This window comes from Lynx rufus, unplaced genomic scaffold, assembly GCF_022079265.1.
Source record: "Lynx rufus isolate CCGP_SWC_20201006 ecotype Redwood Valley unplaced genomic scaffold, mLynRuf1.p SCAF_21, whole genome shotgun sequence".
NCBI classification, from domain to species: Eukaryota; Metazoa; Chordata; class Mammalia; order Carnivora; family Felidae; genus Lynx; species Lynx rufus.
The window spans coordinates 26,478,358-26,494,269 of NW_025814836.1; positions in this window are offsets into that span (position 1 = coordinate 26,478,358).

Consider the following 15,912-nt stretch of genomic DNA (forward strand, 5'->3'; position numbering starts at 1 on the left):
CCCGAAAGAGGCCACCGGTCCCCCCGGGCCAGGTCTCCTCTCCAAGGTGATTGGAGCCAAAGGCCAGAGCTCAGTTCTCAAGGAAGGCCCAAGAGTCGAGTCGTAAAGCCCAGGGCCCGCGTCCCCGACACCTGTGTCTCCTCCTTCTGTCCTTGGCCTCCGCGAGGACCCCGCCTGCAGCTGACATTCATTCTGCCCTGCTGACGAACAGAGGACGGCCTCACATCTGGGCTCCTTGCCACGGCCCCCCACTGCCATTCCCACCGCTGCCCACGTTTTCACGGCCCTTCCCCCGCACTCGCTTCTGGAAGGCCTGAGCCTCCACCTTGGGTCACCGGCCCTGCTCCAGGCTGCTGCACCACAGGCAGAACTCCCCGCTCACCTGATAGGCAGATAGGGCCCAGAGAAGTCGATACAGCCCTACAGCACACCAGCAGATGGCCTGAGACCACGCTGGTAACAGGTGTCACAGAGTCAAGGCTCAAATGCCCTCCAGGGTGTCCTCGTTTCTTGAACGCATCGAATCTCCATTCTATAATCAGAAAGGACAATTTTCACCTCTTCCCAAGATGCGTTCAGCAGACAGCCACTGAACGGCAGCCGGGCTGCGTCCTCAGGAGTTTTCGAAGGGAGAATGACAGGGCAGGGAGGGGTCAGAGGCTGCCACGTTGTCGTGGAGTGGGGTTTAGGATACGTCTCTCCCTGGGAGATTTGGGAGCACAGAAGCAGGCACAGACCCCACACCGTCAGGTCAGAGGAGCCCTGGGCTCGTGGGTTGATTCCGAAGGTCAGAAGAGCTGGAAGGCGGGCCTGTCTGAACCGAGGGACTGAGTGCACCGCGGAACGGGGCTGGAAACAGGATGCCTTCAGGAGGCACCAGTCGATACGTGGAGATCGTATCTGAGACCCCCGGTGCCTTCCCTCCCGACACCATCACTGTGCTCCCCATCACCCAGCCGAGCACCCGCAACTAACCCCGACTCCTGCTTTTCCTTATTTCTACTTTTTTTTATTTCTAATTTTTTTAACGTGTATTCGTTTTCAAGAGATGGAGAAACAGAGCATGAGCGGGGGAGGAACAGAGAGAGAGAGACACGGAATCCAAAGCAGGCTCCGGGCTCTGAGCCGTCAGCGCAGAGCCCGACGCGGGGCTCGGACCCACGAACCGCGAGATCGTGACCTGAGCCGAAGTCGGACGCTTCACCGACGGAGCCCCCCGGGGTGCCCCACCTTAATTCTACTTTTAAGTCAAGTCTCGCCAGTGTGTGTTCTGAACAGCTCTCAGGCACAGTGACTTCTCTCGGTTCCCTTTGCCGCTTCCTGGCCGAGGCTCCCCTACCATGGGGCCAGGGTACCCCCAGAGTCTCCTGGCTTCCCTACCTTCCTCTGCCCCAAGCATATCCTCCCCCACAGACACAGAAACTCAGCCTTTACGCCGTGTACGTAACACTCCTCCGAGAGTCCACATAAGCTACCCGGTAAAACCCAAACCTATGAGCTGGGGACGTAAGACCTCCGTTCTCGGGCCCCTGTGCCCCCTGCAGCCCCACTAGATACCCCTGCCCAGGCCCGCTCCCCCGAGCATACTACTCCTCACCTCCAGGATGTTGCACGGCTCCCTCCCCTCCACGCCACCCAGTTTCTTTACCTCATCCTTTCACCCATCGCCTGGGCATCACCTTTCTAAATCCCCCCTTGGCACCCCTGGTCCCCCACCCCCACCCCGCCGCCCCACCAGTGTGATCTGGGCCGCGTGAGACCCGCTGTGCACTCCCAATGCCGCGGCCTCCATACCCACCCACCCCACCGGGTTGTCAGTATGTTGAGGGCAAGAACTAGGCGTTCTTCCCCTCTGTGTCCCCGTACCTAACTCAGTGGCTGGCACACAGGGAGAACTCAGACTTCTCTGAGCGAATTAAATAGTGGGGCCGGTGTCTGAACGATCGGTGCTTTCGGTGGTGAAAATAGCGAGCGCAGGGGAGCAGCTGGAATGAGGGCGGTTTGCATGAGGCGGTTTGGAGCTTCCGGGGGAGCGCGGAGGGGAGAGGTGTCTGGTGGGCACGTGGACGCAGGGACTGGAGGTCAGGAGCGAGACGGGGGCTGGGGGACAGCCATCCGACCATCATCAGTGTATAGACGGCAGTCAAAGCCAAGGGCTCAGGTGGAAAATAACCTAGAAATTCCACCCCAGGGGCGGGGGAGCCGTGGAATGGACGAGGCACACAACAGCCAGGCAGGAAAGACACTGAAGAAAGAGACGGAAACATTTTAGAAGTTCCAGCACAGAAGCCAAGGGGAAGGGAGGGTCCATTCTGCATCTTACTTAATCTTCACTGGTTTTGGGTCCGAACAAACAAACCCCGGGAACCTCTGGCAAATTCACTTGGCCTCCCTTCGTTCCCGGAGGCCCCTGGAGTTGAACAGCTGCCATTTCTAGGGTGCTAAGGAGGGGACCTGGGGGGCGGGGAGGGACGGCAGATGGACACAAACGGACTGAAGATCAGGTCAGCCATTCAAGCGATTTCCCAAAACCTAGCGCTCACTTGTGCAGCCCACAGTCCATTTCCCATAAGTTGAAATCCCCGTTCGACTTGAGCGGAAATATAATCCATGTGTTCATGATTCATTTGCACTTTATGTAACCAAATGTTGGGCTGTCGCCGCTTGATGTCCAAGAGACCACGTGGAGACGCTTTGCAGCCAGAAGTCGTGCGTTGCCAAGGGACGAGAAGGGGACGGGGTTTGGCCCGCCTCGTCCGTGATCGAAGGCCACCGGCAAGGGATGAATCGGTGTGGTGCGAAGGCGGAGACATCCAATCCGCCAGCTGTGACATCGGATCCACGTTCTGTGTCCCGGCCGCAGGCGTCTGATCTAAACAAGCCACATCAACGAGCAGGCAATGGCCGGAGACAGGGTCTTCCTTATGTAACTATTTGCCTACCGTTGCACAGTTAGATCCTTCCCAGCTTTGACATTATAAATAAAGCTAGAACAAAAATCGTCACCCATCCAGTGTTGCCCACATCCCCTGCTTCCCTAGAGTGAGTTTCCAGAAATAGAATTACTGGGTCAAAGGGGATACGCAGGTTGTTAAGTTGCGTATCAGAAGAAATACATCGGGGCGCCTGGGTGGCCTCAGTTGGTTAACTGGCCAACTCTTGATTTCAGCTCAGGTCATGATCTCATGGTTCGTGAGTTCGAGCCCCATGTCGGGCTCTGTGCTCACTGTGTGGAGCCTGCTTCAGATCCTGTCTCCCTCCTTCTGGCCCTCTCCCGCTTGTCCATTCTCTCTCTCTCTCTCTCTCTCTCTCTCAAAAATAAATAGACATTTAAAAAATTGAAAAACTACATTAAATTCCTCTTTTACCGGCAGTGAATGAACTTGTCTTTCTCACCATACCTTCCCAAGCACGGTACACGATCAATGAAATAACCCAGGGAAATACAAGGAAGCTATTATAAGTCGCCTTTTCAAAGACCGTTTTACGCAGGACAGGAGCTATTAATGACAGATATAAAACTGTGTCACTGAATACCAATTGTCTACAAGTATAAACTCAATTTTATTTGAATTATGACGTGGGTGAGATGTACTCTCTACCAGTCAGAATGGCAATTTTGGAGAGAAGTTAACCCTCAAATCTCAGCACGTAACCCCAAAGAAGTTTCTTCCTCATCCCACAGAGTCTGATGCTCCTCTTCAAGGCAGCACGTAGGGCACCAGACCGTCCCTTTCTTGTGCCCCCACCATCACGATGTGTCCCCTCCAGAGCTCCACGACGGGGACGAGACAGCATGGGGGACCAGACAGGGGCCTTTCAGTGTCTCAGGTTGAAGTGATGCGTGTCATTTCTACTCGTGACTTACTGTCTACACCGCCCCCCCCCCCAACCAGGCCCAACCTCAAGGCAGCTAGAAAGAGCACATGATATTCAGTGAGCACCCAATGTCCCCGTGTCGGGTCACTGACACCCCTTGCTGCCCTCTTTTCCCCACAAACAAAACACTCCCACTCCGTGGACGACAACCCACGGTCCCATCCAACCTCAGCGCCCGGCTCGGGAGATCAGAATCTCTGGCCGATGCATCAGGTCGACTGTGGCTCCTCCTGGTCCAGAGGCCTATCTTTCTAGAACAAGCATCAGCAGGCTTCTCCTTATAGGGCCAGAGAGTCAGTATGTCAGGCTTGTGGGCCGAAAGGTCTCTGCTGCAGACACTCAGGCCTGTCCCACACACCCGGTACTCAGTGATGCTGCAGCGACACAGCAATACCCAGAAAGAGTCCCTTTCAGAGCAGAGAAAACTAGGAGACCCCCAGTAATCACTGGTCCACAGAAATTCTGAAATCCTACCGGGCGGCCGCTGGGAAGCCTTCCAACCTGAGGACGGAGAACGTTCCGGGATTAGCCCTTCATTCTGCTTTGGGGAGGGCACTGCCTTATTCACTGCTCTCCAAGGACACATTCTGGAAGGTTCTTCCTCTTCCTCTGCTCCCTCGGCCTCATCCGAGGCGGGCTTTGGAAAGCACGTCCCCCACGGGGGCCGCAAAGACGCCCCAGCCTGCGCGCCGCCCGTGGACGGCGGGGGTCTCGGGGCAGCCAGAGAGTTAACGGTCTCCAAGAATCGCAGGCTTTTGTAAGGAAGGTTCTTTCTTTCTGGCAGTACAACTCTGAAACTCAGGGGTAGTTTCAAGTCCAGGAACCACACCCAATGTTCTTTCAAGACTTGGTTCCCAGATCGGCCTTATTCCTTCATCCCCGGCCCCTAAGCCTCTTCCCTCCGTGCGTGCGAGAGTGGCTGCTCTAAGGCAATAGGGAGGGAAGGGGAGGGAGAGTTTCAACAGGTGTTAGAGCCTCACCCTGAATCTGAGCTCCGCCCTGGTTCCGACTGGGCACCACCCGGGCACCGCACCCTCAATCTGACATTTCCCTTTGGACCCTCAAGGTCTCGCCTCATCCAGTTTCTTACTTTATGGCCGAGAGGCAGTTAGTTTTTTCCGATCTCCTTCATTCCCTCGCATTGCTATGGGAAATCAGTCCCTTCGGGAGGCCACGTCTCCCCAGTCGCACCTTGCTAAGCGGCCAGGGACAACCGGCTGGGACCAGCGGACCCCGTCCCAACCCAACCTCCTCCCCTGAATCTGCGAGCCCATCGGGAGCCCAGGCACCTTCCAGGTCACCGCAGGCAACCGGTCTCACCGGCATCTGACCACCGCGGGCCGGGGCCGCTGGTCTCCTCGCGTGTGGAGGGCCACGTGTCTCTGAATCTTGTTACAACAGCATCTCAGTTCCGCTACTGATTGCTTTCTTTCTTTCTTTCTTTCTTTCTTTCTTTCTTTCTTTCTTTTTTAATGTTTATTTATTTTTGAGACAGAGAGACAGGGGGAGTGTGAGCGGGGGAGGGGCAGAGAGAGAGGGAGACACGGAATCCGAAGCACAGAGCCCGACGCGGGCAAGGAGGGAAACTGCAGCCCACGCTTCTGGTCCCAGAGGACAATGGACGTGAGGGGAGACGGGCCAGGAAAGGGGGGAGGGGGCTGATAGGTTGGTCTTGAGGTTTGAGGGAAGATGAGGAAAGTAATTTTGCCCGGTTCATGCGGGACTCCTCCCGCGTCTGGCCATCGGGAAGTCACGGTCCGCACGGCCCAGAGGAAACCCCATCAGTGTGAACGGGAGCTGTCTCCGGACTAGGGACATGGTCCTCGAGCTTAGTGGTAATGAGCTGTTTCCCATTCCCTTGTGCTACGCCACCCAGAAGTTCCAATGTCCTGGGGCGCCCGGGGGGCTCAGTCGGTCGGGCGTCCGACTTCGGCTCAGGTCACGATCTCACGGTTCGTGGGTTCGAGCCCCGCGTCGGGCTCTGTGCTGATGGCTCAGAGTCTGGAGCCCGCTTCGGATTCTGTGTCTCCCTCTCTCTGCCCCTCCTCCACTCACACTCTGTCTCTCTCGCGCTCTCTCTCTCTCTCTCTCGATCTGTCTCTCAGAAATAAACATTAAAAAATATTGTTTTAATTAAAAAAAAAGAAAGTTCCAATGTCTGGAAAAGGACAAGCAGAAGTTGGCTGGTAGCCTGTACCTGACGATGCCAGGAGAGCCACAGCTCTGTCGAGATCCGAGCTGACGCTGGGCCAGCCAGCGAGGACCGTGACGTCCTGACCAGGCCAGCAGAGACACCAGATCACTAATCACTGTGGCCTCACACTCCCATCGCCCATATCCGCAGGATGTCGGCGGGGAGGGGGGCGTCACCCCTCATCGGTCGCCAGCCCAGGAGGACCAGGTCCCCGGGGTAGGGCTCAGCGACGATCTAACAGGGCAGCTCGCCGAGGCAAGGACATCCAGTCACACCCTCTTGGTCCCTGCTGTCAGGCACACCTGGGGAGCCCCCGTGCACCCCAGATGCCCTCGCGGGGGTAAGGAAAGACGGTGGGGGCAAACCAGAGATCAACAATTTTACCAAAGGGGACTATTTGAATCGTTGCGTTAGAATAAGAATCCAGGGTTGGAGGCCAACTGACGAGCCCCTTCCTTGCCAGCCCTTTACGGGAAGGTAGGACTTGGTGAAGAAAATCACAGAAGCTGCGAAGTTCTCCAAACTGTACCACCGAGGCACCGCTCTCGGAATCCCCATGGCCAGGAGCCCACGTTAAAGGTAGGCATCGCAGCCGGTGGTCCGAAGGGAGCACGGAGCGAGCGGGCTGCGGGAGGAGTCACTCGTGGGGAGCAAGCGTTCCCTGTTCTGTCTGGTGCACGTGCGTGGGGCCAGCACCAAGTGCAAGTCCGAAAGGAACACGCCGGCCAGGGTCCATCTGCCTGACTCTTGTGTCCCCAATACCTGGGCCACAGCCAGGGCCTCGATGAACGAGTGAGTGAGTCAATGAACAAGCCTCAAAATGAAACCATTTCGTTGAAACAGCCGTTTCGTCCCCAACTTGTCTTTTCTTTTCTTTTTAATATTTATTTTGAGAGAGCGTGCAAGCAGGAGAGAGGAGAGAAACGGAGAGAGAGAGAGAGAGAGAATCCCAAGCAGAAGGAGGCTCCAAGCTCCAAGCTGTCAGCACAGAGCCTGACGCGGGGCTCGAACCCATGAAACGTGGGATCATGACCTGAGCTCAAGTCGGACGCTTAACCGACGGAGCCACCCAGGCGCCCACACTTCATTTTAAAGTGCCCTCCCCCGGTCCACGCTGACTTCCGCAGACATGGGACACACAGCCCCGCCGTCCTGGACTCGAGGCTACTGGCCCAGCCCCGAGCCCCCGTTTCCCCTGAGTATGATAATCCACAAACACCGAAGAGGAGGCGGGGGGCTGGCCCCGGCCCTCAACACCAGCCTCAGTTACAGATTCCTCCGAGGTCCTGGTGCAAGCGTCCGGCTCAGTGGGCACACCCCAGGGAGCCCTCCTGGCCCCAGATGGCGCCCGGCCAAACCCGAAGGGCTCGTTCAGCCACTCAGCAAACACGTGCTGAGCCTCAGCTAAATACCGGGCACGGGGATGCTCTCCAGGGACACCGCCGTGACGGCTCATGGTGTCCCCTCGCTAGACCGGAGAGTTACCCTGGAGTCCTGGATTGGGTGCCAGGCAGGGGAGGGGCCCCTGGGGAGGGGGGCACTGAGGAGAAAGCACCCGCCTGCTTTGAGGGTAACGAGAGACAGCCACCCTGGGATAGGCCTACACTCCCAGAGTCCGAGGGACTCGAAGCATCCACGGCGGCCTGCGGGCCAGATGGAAACCACGCACGAAAACGGGGTGCGGGGTCACTTTGGCGGGGGTCCCAGAAGAGCACGCAGACCTCGGCAGGCAGAGCCCAGAAGAAAGGGGGGCTGATTGGGGGCTGAGAGTGAGCCTCGGTGGGAGGAGGGACACGTTTCCTTCAGCAGCAGCGTCCCGGTGAGTCCCCGGGAGTGGGGGGGTCCCCCAAAGGTCTCAGCAGAAACCCCAAGGCAGACGGATCCAAGGCGGAGAACCCGGGAGCTGTCTCCCTGCAGTGGCTCTCAGGGAGGGACTGTCCCTCGATAAAGAGGAGGAGAGGACCCCCCAGGAAGTCCCGCCAGCAGAGAGCGGGCAGGGATTGGGTGTGACAAGGGAAAGTAACACTGTGCCCGCCCGACTGAGTCTGCGTTCGAGCGGTCAGCGGTCGAAGGCCACTTTCCCCGCCCAAGGGAGCCTCGGAGTCTTCCCCCAGGGGACAGGAGGGAGGTAGCCCGCAGGACAGGATGAAGGGAAGGAGGAAGGCCCATGCCGGGGCTTGGGCTACGTGTGAAAGCAGAGGAGAGGCAGGTACGAGGGGCAAAGGAGAGGAAGACAGAGGCAGAGCCAGGCAGACAGGAGCTTACGTCCTGTAAGGGGGTGGGAGGGGGCAGGAGACCGTGAATGGGGGGATCTGACCACGGGTCAGCACCCCAACTACCCGATGGGCCTTTCCCCTCGCGGCACGGGCTGTCCCGTCCTGCCCACCGTCCCTGTGTGTCCCCACCGCGAGCACCCTAGGCTCCCTCCCCACCTGCTGCACGCGGGGCCAGGAAAGCCGGGAAGCCGATGCCCGGAGCAGCTGCCCTCAGTCGGTGGCAGGTGGGCGTGCGGGACCGTGCTCGCCCCCGGGGGGGTCCCTGAGGCTCCCCCCGTCTCCCAGGTCCCTCAGTGGGAGGGAGTCCCGGTGGCCCTCCGTGTCCATCACCTGCTGACTCAGAGGCACTCGACCGACTTGCCGCTCCCCCGGCTTCCCAGCCCCGCGGATGCACGCACGTCAGATGAATGCTCGCGCTCACATCTTTGTCGCAGGCTCTGCTTCCTGAGGAACCCACACTCGGGCACGCCCCGCGCCCACGCCTGTCCTAGGAGTAGGGGTGGGGGCTCCGCGGCCCCTCCCGCCCACCCAGGCCACCCCTGTCCTCTGTCGAACGTCCCTGACACGTAGCCTCGTCCCTTCTGGGGAAGAGGGGAAGGATGCGGAGCCAAGAGGGCTGTCCCGCCTCCCTCCCAGCGCTCCCCCCCCAGCTCAGGGGATCCCCTCAGCCCCCCAGCAAGCCGGGCAGCGTCCTGGTGTGGCTGCTCCCCGGCCCTGGGGCTTCAGCTCAAGGGTGGTGACGCTTCCTGCCCGTCTGCTCGGGAGCACATTCAGGAGACATGAGCAGATGCTCGGCCCGTGTTCAACCCTGCTCACGTCAGCCAACAATAACACAGTGCAGAGACGTTGCAGGGAGGGGGGAAGGGAGGAGGCTCCTGCCCAGCAGCTGGGGACAGCTTCAGGACACTCCGTGCCCACTCCCTCTGGGGGAGGGAGTGCCCGCCGTAAGGTGGGGCCGGGAGCACCCGGGGCCAGCGTTCTGGGCTGGAGCCCTGGCTCGGTCAGCCTGCTGCTCTCGGCTCCCAGACGGAGCCCGCAACCCCAGTGCCGGGCCCCCCGACGGCCCTATGGGGCCCGGAGGGGCTGCAGGAACTGGGGGTCTTTTCAGAAAGTCACTGGGACCCAAGTGACTGGCCCCCTCACGGATACAGGGGGCCACCTCTAACGCCCGCTCCACTGGACCGGACACACTCCCAGTCTTGCTGGGCACAGAGCTCTAGAAAGTCCCTGCCCGCCCCCCCCCCAACCCCCGCAGGGCTGGTGCCCAAGACGAAGCCCACCCGGCATCCGGTGTGCAGGTGCAACAGGTGACCGAGCTCCCAGGGCTGGGCCTTCTCAGAGGGCGGCTGCCCGTGGTCCCACCACGGGCTCCCGGTGCCTTCCAGTCCTCCTCCGTGGCCCCTGCCACTGCACCCCGCTGCCCGGGACTGGACAGCTACAGAGCGGAGAGGTTCCCCTCACGGCCTCGCCCCTACTCATGCCGCCGCACCCCGCAGGCTCGGTTCTCCTGCCCCCCTCGCCCACGGCACGTCTAAAGCAGGTCTGAACGTAGAACTTAGACACACAGCCGTGGTCGCTCCCCACGTACACCGCGGTCTGTACGGATCGATTTCCAATCTTCCGGGTTTACGTCGAGCCAACAAAACCGCACGGAGGGCTTCCTGCCTGGGAGGCCGTCCAGCTTCCTGGTTACGTGCTCTGGTCCTGGGTCTGGGGCCCCCTGCTCAGCTGCTGGACGTTGAGTCAACCGTTGCGTGTCTCCGTTCCCCCCTCTGTCAAGTGCTCATGACGGGGCCCGTCTCAGGGGCTGCGTGTGGGAGACCGAGCGGCTGATACGCGAGAACGTGCTTGGAGGGGCGCCTGGGGGCTCAGCTTGGGTTCAGTTCACGTCACGATCTCACCGCTCGTGGGTTCCAGTCCCGCGTCGGGCTCTGTGCTGACAGCGTGGAGCCTGCTTGGGATTCTCTCTCTCCCTCCGTCTCTCTCTCTGCCCCTGCCCCGCTCTCTGTGTCTCAAAATAAATAAATAAACTCTTTAGAAAATGAGGCATGTGCCCACGCAGCTTCTGTCTGAAGAGCTCACAGCCGCGTGGGAGATGCGAACCAGTCAGCAGCAATGCCAGACGGCGCACGAGACGGCGGGGATGCCCAGGGCACGGTGGTCAGTGTCGTCGTTACGGGCGGAATGCGGCCCCGAGCCTGGGCGCCTGGCACGCACCGGGTCACCTGAGGTGCACGGCAGGCCCCGGGGACGGCTGATGGGGGGCCCTTCTTTACCCCAGGGGCAGGCAGAGGCTCATGCTGACTTCCAAGGCCACCCGGGCGAGCGGTGACCAGCGTCCACACCGGAGCCGGGCCCAGAACCACTCCTGCTCCTGCCTTTCCCACGTGCATGTAACCTGGGGGGCGGCTGGGAGAGGAAGTCCAGGGGCCCCAGAACTGGGCGAGGCTGAGAAGTAGCAGCCAGGCCTTGGGTCGGCTCCCGCGTCAGGCTGCCGTCACTCGGGGCCGTTTCCGGAGTCCGCGGGCCTGGAGAGAACCCCAGACTTCAGAGGGAATGTCTGCCCGGGGTCCCGGAGGGGCTGGGCTTGGCCCCGGGTCGGGGGTGGGGGGGGGGGTGCAGGTGCCCGGGACGCCGCGGGGGAGGAAATGAACGGATACTCCGGCCACGGCCACGGGGTTTTTACGCTTTTTCCTCTCTTAAAATTACACGTTTAAAACTGGAATCTCCCTGGTGTTTCGAGATGAGGCTCGGGGTTGAGCAACGGCCCGGGGTTGAGCAACGGCCCGGCCTTGACTTGTTTGCGGTTTCCACATTGACACCTGGTGGCCATTCCGGAGAACTGCAGGCGGGGACGGGGGCTTTTCCAGGAAACCGACCCCCAGCCTCCTCCGGTGGGGGGGGAGGGTAATCCCTGTTACCTCCACTCCAGGGGCAGGGGCGGGGTGAGACTGACCAGCCCAGACCTGTCCTCGGTCACAGCACCCAGCCCTCGTCCTCCCCGCGGCCCGGGGCGCGTCCCTTCTCTGCTCTGGGCCCCCTCCCTCCCCCGTCAGAGGTCCAGGCGAGGCCGAACCAGCTGGGACCCCTGAGGCCACTGTCGCTCACTGCCTTCCGGTTGGAGGGAGACAAGTCGGCACCCCAGCCTTCAGAGGAACACAGTCTGCGGTGCTTGGCGGACCCTCGCGGGGTTTCTTCCACGAGCGCCAGGTCAAGCCCTGGGCCTGGTGTTTCTGCCGGGGTGTCTGTGCGTCCCCGTGAAGGACACTTTGCGCAGCGGGCAGGCGCGTCGCCTGTCCTACCACATGGTGTCCCCTCAGGGACCCCACTAATGCAGCCAGGCTCTCCTCACGCGAACTGAGTTAATGCTGAATTATTACCGCGTCTACGATGACGCTAAATGGTTATTCTTACCAATAAAGCGGCCACGTCCCTTTTTCAAATGCTCCGAGTGGTACCAAAGGACACTGTGTGAAGTTACTGATGGAGAAAGCAATGGTTTCTGCTTTGGGGTTTTTTTTTTTGCCTTTGGTGAAGGGACAGCAGAAAAAAATTACTTCGTCTGCTAAACCCGTTAGAGGGCCGGCTCTGCCCTCCCCACGTTCGGGCCTTTGGAGACTCTCGGGACTGTGACTACAGACTCAGAAATCCCCTGGTCTTTGGTCTCCCCACACCGCTCCCTCTGGGTCAGCCTTCCTTTCTCGTCCGTCCCTCTCCTGCCCAGAGTCTCGCAGCGACCCCTCACCGCCCGCCGAGGGAAACGCAAACTTGCACACCCTGCCTGTCCCTGTCCCTGTCTTCTGTCCCTCTGCCCCTCTCTGGCTCCGCGTCCCAGCCACAGGCGGCTGCCGTCAGCTTGCCAAACACAGCCCGCGTTTCCCCAGGGCAGGCGCTCCGGCCGACGCAGGGCCAGCTCGGCACCGGGTGTGGGGTGCGAGCGGGAAGGAAGTGGGGTCCGGTCCCAGGTTGGAACCGAGCGGGGTGATGGAGACAAAATCACTTCCTGGCTTGGACGCCCCCCCTGACTCCCACACGAAGGACGAGGGGAGACGGGGGAGGCTTGCGCACACACGCACACACACACGCACACGCACACACACACGCTCACACGTGCGGAGCACCTGCTCTCTCGTAACCAGGCTGCTCCAGAGTCACAGGTGATACACCGATTCCCCGAAAGGTGGCAAGTGGCCGGTCCCAGCCCTGGGGCTTGCTGGACTTCTCCGTGCTCCCCGTGCCAGGAAGTCAAAGGTACTACTCAGTCCTGAAGTTGTATTTGCTACCAATTACTAAGCTCGGTTCCCGCGGGGCCGACCCCCCAACAGAGGACCGCACTGCGGCTGGGATGTGTCTACATCCACGGAAAACCCGCCTCCACTCGGGGTCACACACCCCAGGCACCTCTCCTGCCCGCCCTCCTGTGCTCTGAATCTCGGGGATGGGCCCCTGTCCAAACCTGGGCTCTGCCTTCTCGTCCTCTCTTGGCCTTAATCCACCCAAGTATGGAGTCCTCTCTCTCTCACTCTCTCTCTCCTTCTCTGTCTCCCTCCCCCCCTCCACCCTGGACATCTCTCTCACCCATCCTCCCTCCCCAGGCCTCCTGACACCTGCCTTAGTTCAGAGCCTCATCTCTCCCCCCAGGACCCCTCTCCCTCCCTGCTGCTTCCATAATCTTTCTAAAGCAAAATCATGCCACTTTCCTCCTCAAAACTCTTTCAAAAGCGGACCGTCGCCTTTGAGCTGCAATTCGACTTCAACAATTTGACACGCACAGCCACCAGTGATACTCAAAATAGTTAATGACCTGCCCCGTTTTCCCTGAAAATCACGGGGCACCAAGCAAACAAAACAGACTCCAGCCACAGTGTCCTGAAGGCCCCTTGCTGGGCCAGACGAGAACCCTTCCTTCAGTTGAGGGGGGGGTGTAGTGAAGTGCAGGGGTCCCCTCCCCCCCCCAGGGAGACGCCGGGGTTGCCGGGGGCACCTGTTAAGCATCAGCTCCATACATGGCCCGGCCCGCAGGAGCCACCTCTTGCCAAGTCCCTGCCTCTCAGCAAAGCGACAAAAGCTGCAACCCAGGCGCACGGAATGCCACCCTCCCCCCACCCCCGGCCCTGGAATGCTCCGTGTCCTTTCCAGCTCAGATGGCATCTGGTCCCCAGGCGCCAGTGACCTCCCCACTCTTCCAGGGCCGGCCGGGCCGGAGCGCTCTGCGCAGAGGCTGGTCTCCTGCCTCCCTCGCTGCAGGATCTCGTGCCGTTTTCACTGTGTCCACCGCCCCAACAACAGAGGCGGCACACCGGGTGTGGCCCACAACCACTGAGCCAGCGAGCGGTGGGGCTGGGGGAGCCTGGGGGCCAAGACTCAGGGCAACGACGCTAAGCAGCAGCCGTGAGCCCGCGGCTCGTCCCGTGTAAAACCCCCACGTAGGCACCGAGCACACAGCCGCCTTCTCCACCTGCTACTGTGAACCTGCACAGGAAGTTCTGAGTTACACACACACACACACACACACACACACAATTTGTGTTTCTAAATTTTACACATGCCTATTAAACTCCTATGTACACTTTTTAATTTTTTTAACATTTATTCATTTTTGAAAGAAAGAGACAGAGCATGAGAAGGGGAGGGGCCGAGAGATGGAGAGACACAGAATCCGAAGCAGGCTCCAGGCTCCGAGCTGTCAGCACAGGGCCCGACGCAGGGCTCAAACCCACGGACCGAGAGATCCTGACCTGAGCCGAAGTCGGATGCTCAACCGACTGAGCCACCCAGGCGCCCCTAAACTCTTACGTACGTTTAAAAACTAACATTTTGAACATTAGAAAACACATGTTAATGCACTTTAAAGAGTAAGAAAATGATAGGCATAGAAGTTCTAAGCTTTTCTTTCCACATCTCAATGGGCCGTGTTGTGTGTCCCACACTGGAAGCCACCGCTGAGGTGCTGTGTGCCTTTCGGACACTATAACTACATCCAGAACAAGAGGTCACTCTGCACAGAAAAGTCTAGGTGTCCACCAAAGCCCAGATCAGATGCTGTAGATTACTCATACAGCTGGAAGCTACCTTTAAAGGCACACAGGGTGTCTTCTATAGAAAAAAAATAGCTTTGGGGCACCTGGGGGGCTCAGTCGGTTCAGCATCCGACTTCGGCTCAGGTCACATCTCACGGTTTGTGAGTTCGAGCCCCACATTAGGATATGTGCTGGCAGCTCGGAGCCCGGAACCTGCTTCGGATTCTGTGTCTCCCTCTCTCTCTCTCTGCCCCTCTCCTGCTCACGCTCTGTCTCTCTGTCTTTCAAAAGTAAATAAACACACACAAAAATTTTTAATACATAAAAAAATAAATACAGTAGGCTTTGAGCTAAAAGGCAGCCTATGGAATGGGAGAAGATACTTGCAAACGACATATCGGATAAATGGTTAGTATCCAGAATCTATAAAAAACTTATCAAACTCCACACCAAAAAAACAAAACAATCCAGTGAAGAAATGGGCAGAAGACATGAACACACGCTTTTCCAAAGAAGACATCCACATGGCCAACTGACACGTGAAAAGATGCTCCACATCTCTCATCCTCAGAGAAATACAAATCAAAACCACAATGAGATACCACCTCACACCTGTCAGAATGGCTCACATGAACAACTCGGGCAACAACGGATGTTGGCGAGGATGCGGAGAGAGAGGATCTCTTTTGCACTGCTGGTGGGAATGCAAACTGGTGCAGCCGTTCTGGAAAACAGTAGGGAGGTTCCTCAAAAAATTAAAAATAGAACTACCCTATGACCCAGCAATGGCACGACTAGGTATTTATCCAAAGGCTACAAAAATGCTGATTCGGAGGGGCACACGCTCCCCAATGTTGACCGCAGCTCTATCGACGATAGCCGAATTATGGAAGGAGCCCAAATGTCCATCGACTGATAAATGGATAAAAAAGATGTGGTATATATATAACTATATGAAATACTACTCGGCAATCAAAAAGAATGAAATCTTGTCATTTACAACAACGTGGCTGGAACCAGAGGGTATCACGCTAAGCGGAGTAAGTCAGAGAAAGATAGGTATCACATGACGTCACTCATACGTGGAATTTAAGAAACACAACAGGTGAACACAGGGGAAGGGAAGGAAAACTAAGATAAAAACAGAGAGGGAGGCAAATCATCAGAGACTTCAATACAGAGGACACACTGAGGGCTGCGGCAGGGGAGGTGGTGGGGGGATGGGCTAGACGGGTGATGGGCACTGAGGAGGGCACCTGTTGGGATGAGCACTGGGTGTTTTATGGAAGTGACGAAATCACTAAGTTCTACTCCTGAAATCATTATTGCGCTATATGCTAACTAACTTGGATTTAAATAAAATTTTTTAAAAAGTAAGTTAATTTAAAAACCAAAATGAGTGTGGGGCGCCTGGGGGGCTCAGTCGGTGCAGCGTCCGACTTCGGCTCAGGTCGTGATCTCGCGGTCCGTGAGTTCGAGCCCCGCGTCGGGCTCCGTGCTGACGGCTCGGAGCCTGGAGCCCGCTTCGGATTCTGCGTCTCCC